The following is a 5,349-nucleotide window of genomic DNA, read 5'->3' on the forward strand; positions in this document are numbered from 1 at the left end:
TGTATTTTAACATGGATGCGTACAGAGGCACCTAATACAGCCACTTGGAATTGCTCTTAAGATTTTGTGGAATATGGGTGTACATAGGTTTAAAACAAAATCTGAGATCCTGGGGCACCTGAGTGGCTCAGTTGGTTAAATGCCTGCCTTCAGCTCAGGTCATGATCTCAGAGTCCTGGGATCAAGCCCTGGTTGGCTCCCTGCTCAGCAGGGAGCTTGCTTGTCCCTCTCCCTCTGCTCCTCCCCCTGCTCTCGTGCTCTCTCTCTCTCTCTCAAACAGATAAATAAAATCTTTTTAAAAACCACAAAATCTGAGATGTCCTTGGCCATTTGTTCTAGTTGACTCATGTACCTGAACATTTCAAGGCTTACACACCATTAGTCTCACTAATAAGCATTTGGCATCAAAAATTTTCAGTGAAAGCTTCTTCTGATGAAGCTGAGATTTAAGAGTATCAGGTCATTTTTCCTTGCTTCCTCAGTTTTTAAAACTTTGCCCCACATGGAGAAAGCCCACCAGTGACCTCCTTTGCCAAGAGCCTTCCCGGTGAGCTGACATTACAAAAGTCATTCCACCTGCTCTGACAAGGCAGTCCAAGTTTGCTGGCAGAATGAGAGGAGGAAAACAGGTATCCAACTGCCGTTTCCTCTTGCAAGCCAACCGATCCCTGATTTCATTCAGATCCCATGTGGTGATCTCCAGGGAGTATCTCTCAGAGGTCTTAGCAGTCATGGTAATGTGGTTCCCCTTTGCCAGTGTTTGTTTGGCGCGTGACCAACTTCTGGCTGAAAATCTGTTGGGGGAAGGGCCTTCTAGAAAAGATTTTCTTCCTGGTTCAAACTCTAGAAACTTTTAAAAACCTTTCTTTTTGTCTTGAAAGTAGCTCCGGAGCATAACTAGCTAGTAGCTGTATCAATCTTTCCATAGCCATGAAGTGACTAAGTGACTGGATAAATTGCCAAGGTACAGAGTGAGAATGTAAAAAGAGCCTGAATCCTTAATGTTATTTTGAGTTACCGCCCCCAAAATGGAACAAGAACTGTCTACTTCTGGACACCTTGTTACCTGAGAACATTAAATGCCTTTATCGCTTCCCTGTTACTTGCAGCTGAAAGTATTCCTAAGGGCATTAAGACTTATACACCTTCTCTAAACTCCTTAATTTTAAATGCTTTGTGACACCAGATAGGATCATTGTCTGACAATAAGATGATTATAATCTTTCAAAAATGAGTTCAAAATTCTGTTCAGTATTTTACTAGCAGATATTAGGGGGCTGTTTGTATTTGCTAGAACCATCAAAATGCCTACTGGTATTGTAAGCTTGGCTAGCAGGAGGAATTTTACAATAAGGGCCTGTGAGTCGGCCCTGTGGTTAAAACACTCAGCAGTCCTCTTAGAGAGAATTCTGGAATCAGAATGAAAGAAATCAGTCTCTGTTAACTTGGAACTCTGATTGTTCTTTAGTATCTGCTGAAATTAAGGGTTGGACATTTGTTTGCATAGAAAGTGGCAAACTTCGAAAATACATAGTATATTTAAAAATATGAGAGAAACATTTTATTATTATAAAGAGAACTATAACCTTGTGAACCATGTGGCCTATTTTCACATACAGAGAATTCCAGAAGCTGTGACCATGAGGACTACTGTGCTCTTGAAGATGTCCCACAGGCTTCTGATGCTAAGGAGATTTCTCGAATGCATAATATACCTAAGGAAAAATTTTTGAGGGATGAACATCCTTTGCTAGTTTGCAGAGAGATTTTCAAACTTTTTCTTACCGTGACACATAGTAAGAGATAAATTTTACATGCCTGGTGTAAGTATGTTTGTGTATGTGTACACACATAGGGTTGAAATAAAAGTTTCATGAAAAGATACTCTTTTTATACTCTCATATACTCAATAATTTTTCTGTGCTTCTTCCTTCCATTTTTAAAAAGTGCTGGTTTTAACCTACTAAACTGATTTCACAACCCGCTAATGGATTACCACTTGCAGCTTGAAAAAGCATTGAGTCCAGATAGTTTGTGGGCTTGTCACAGCTCCTATGAGCTCAACTTGCTTGAACAATATGGAAACTTGTCTTACAGAGCAGAGAAACCAGAGACAGGACAAACTCTAGTGTTGCTTGTCACGAGTCACCCAGGTACTTTGTCTTTGCTTTGACTTCTGCAGCATCAGCTTCAATCTTGGCTGCCTCCATTCGCCATCACAAGAGATGGGTGTGTTGAATGCTTTCATTTATTCCTCCAGACCCACACTCTGCCCTTCTCTCTGCTCTGTGTCCCAAGAGACCTACCTGTATGGATTATATGAATAGGCTCTTGGCTATTCACCTCTTGGCTTCTACCTGGAGTCAGCCAATGGGAAGCCCCTGTAGGAAACAGAGCAGAGAGAAGAGAATGAAGCTGGAGATTTTATTTGTCTGGTCTCCTCTCTGCGAGGTCAAGGTGTTCTGACAACCTTCCTTACCTGAAGTACAGAGCTCTTCCCAAGGTGGCCCTTTCTCTACCAGTCTCTCCTGGGTTCTGGTAACCCCTGCACCTTATGCCTTGGGCACAGACATGATGTGGGCTCTGCTGTAGCTTGCCCTAGGCTGCTTCTGTATCCCTTGCGTTTTCACTTCACACTACCCTTACCTTTGCAGATAGTCCCTTTAATTAAATCACTCCTGAGTGGGGTGCCTGGTTGGCTCAGTAGGTTAAACATCTGCCTTCGGCTCAGATCATGATCCCAGGGTCCTGGAATCGAGCCCCCCATCGAGCTCCCTGCTTCGCTGGAAGTCTGCTTCTCCCTCTGTCCCTCCCTCTGCTTCTGCTCGCTCTCACGCTCTCTCTCTCTCAAACTAATAAATAAATAAAATCTTAAAAAAAAAAATCACTCCTGAGTGATTCCAATTTGAGTGTGGTAGCAATTTCTTGATGGGGGCCTGGCTAATACCAGCTGCCAAAACCAACGGTGTTCACCATCATCAGGGGAAAGACATTGACTTCTTTTCCCAGCAGCTCTGAGTTAGGGTCTCTGTGTTTCCCGCCAGTTCAAATGGGTGAAGCCTGCCCGTTTCTGACCCGTCAGTGGAGGAGGAAAGAAATTGCCATTAAACTAGACATCCGAGGTGGAATGGATGCTAACCAATCACATAATGATGTTTAACCTGGAAGGGCCAAATAGAAGAGTAACTCTCTTTTGTACCTAGGGGACCATGATGTTGCAATATGAGATTTAGGCCAGCATCATGGCAACAAGTAAACGAAAGTAGTTATTTCAGTGGCAAAATGAATTACTTAATTACACAATCACTAGCACATGGGGTGACTGATCCAAAGATCAAAATGTTTTTGTCTGAAAATGAATCTCCCTCTCACACAGTAAATTTCCTTTCGCCAGAGTGGAGTCAGGAAAAAACGGGCAAGGTCTATAAGACTATGTACCCCATGTTAAAAAAAAATAAATAAAAGTTTAAAAGCTGCTTCCTGTACTCATTGATAGAAATGTATTTTGTCTCTAGGTTAGATTTCATAGGATCACACAACATATTATTGGCTCTAGAAGCTGACCCCAAATTGGGAGAAAACGGGTTTAATATAAGTTTCCTCTCTTTTTCTGTGTGTTACCCCAGAAATGTTCTAGTGATCAAGGAAGGACCATGCTGAGGTTGGGGAAGGCCATGTCTCACTCTCTTCTTCTTCTTCTCCTCTCCAGGAGACAAGACACAGATGTCAATGTAGAAGAATTGCACCAACACTGAATGGATTTATAAAACATTGTAATAAGAATGGAGAGTAGTTGTGACCCAGTTTGACTCTTTCTGTGTGTCTGTGGCATCTCACTCCAGCCCCTGGAAGTCTGGTCTGGGATGGGTTGTAAGTCTCATCTCCATAATCTCTCTGCCTGAGGCGCTGGGCCTGATTTCTTTTCCGTGACCTTCAGCATCATCTTCCCTATGGTGACAGGGGTGGGGAAGCAGAAGGGCACCACAGTGTCAGTGCCAAACTTGAAACAGAATTCTCATCTCAGGCATGTGGGCACCCTAGGGCACCACAACAAATTCACAGGGACACGATGGGACAATCACAGTTTCTGAGGGAAACGGCCGTAGTCACCATCTGCTGAACAGCACAGGAAGCCTTAGCTCAAGGTAGCTCATGGTTTCAAAACAAGAACACATTATATTTCTTTTGATGACATCACATCTTTGCAAAGCTGGCTTTTGGGTTATTGCTGTGGTAAGAAGTACCTCAGGAAAGTCAGAGTAAGACAGGAAATGAGGGTGGTGGTGCACAGCCGGATTCTGAGCTTTCGGAAGTTGGGTAGGCCCCAAATGGCACACACACCCCATTGGCAAGGAGCTGTGACAGTTTAAGATTGAAATGGCCACTATTTCTTCTTTCACATTATGTGTATTTTTTTCAAACAGCAATGAAATTGTTAGCGTAAGTACTTACTAAGTTGTTTGGACCTAACTACTCACTGAACAGAATGGTGAGGTACGTCCCTGGGCTGAGGAGCACCAGGGAAAAATTACTGAGACACTCAGGGCACCAGGAACCGAGAAATCCTGGGATGCTCTGAGCTCTGTCCGAGGCAATAAGCAATAGTACTTTAGGAAATTCTTTGTTTTTTAACCTAAAGATCAGCTTAATTTTAGATAAACCTAGAAAATGTGGGTTTCCCTCAGTGGCCAAGTGGATTTGCTAATTCTTCAGACCTGATGAAGCAGATTTATCCCCTTAATCACAGGATGGAGCTAGGCTGCTTCCAGTCTCCCCCAGGGACAGACCCCTTGCCACAAGTCAGAGAGCAGACAAAGACATATGTACTTTACATACAAGCTGGCTCATAAAAACAGGCAAGAGAAGTCTGAAGTGGGAAAGCTCAGTTTTGTCAGATAAGGCACTCAATTCTCCCTGCTTAGGGAGGAGAGGAAGGCAATAGGGAGAAAGATCAGGGATGTTCCTGAGGGAGGTCTGTCCAAACAGAAACCCAAATCAACACAAATCAAGGGAACTGGAAGTCCCTCCCATATACCTGTAGGCGAAGAGGATTCGGTTATAAAAGTGGGTGATAGGGAGGCTGGACATGTAAAAACAACACATCTCCTTTATAAGAAACAAATAAAGCTGGTTGTATTTTAGCAAATAAGTGCATTTTTTGCTGGTGAGGCTGAAGCATTTTCACATTTTTGTTACCAGATCGTAGGCGCTCTTATGTGCATTGTCTTTTCACAGTAAGTACATTTTTAAAAGGTCCTTAAAAATGTAGCCTGTAGGAAAGGAATGCTCGTTACAGGCCTGGCAGGGGATGGAGTAGAGAAAGAGCTCTAGGTGAGGATGGGGAAAATA

This window comes from Mirounga angustirostris, unplaced genomic scaffold (assembly GCF_029215605.1).
Source record: "Mirounga angustirostris isolate CCGP_5_RB_7025 unplaced genomic scaffold, mMirAng1.0.hap1 SCAF_8, whole genome shotgun sequence".
NCBI classification, from domain to species: Eukaryota; Metazoa; Chordata; class Mammalia; order Carnivora; family Phocidae; genus Mirounga; species Mirounga angustirostris.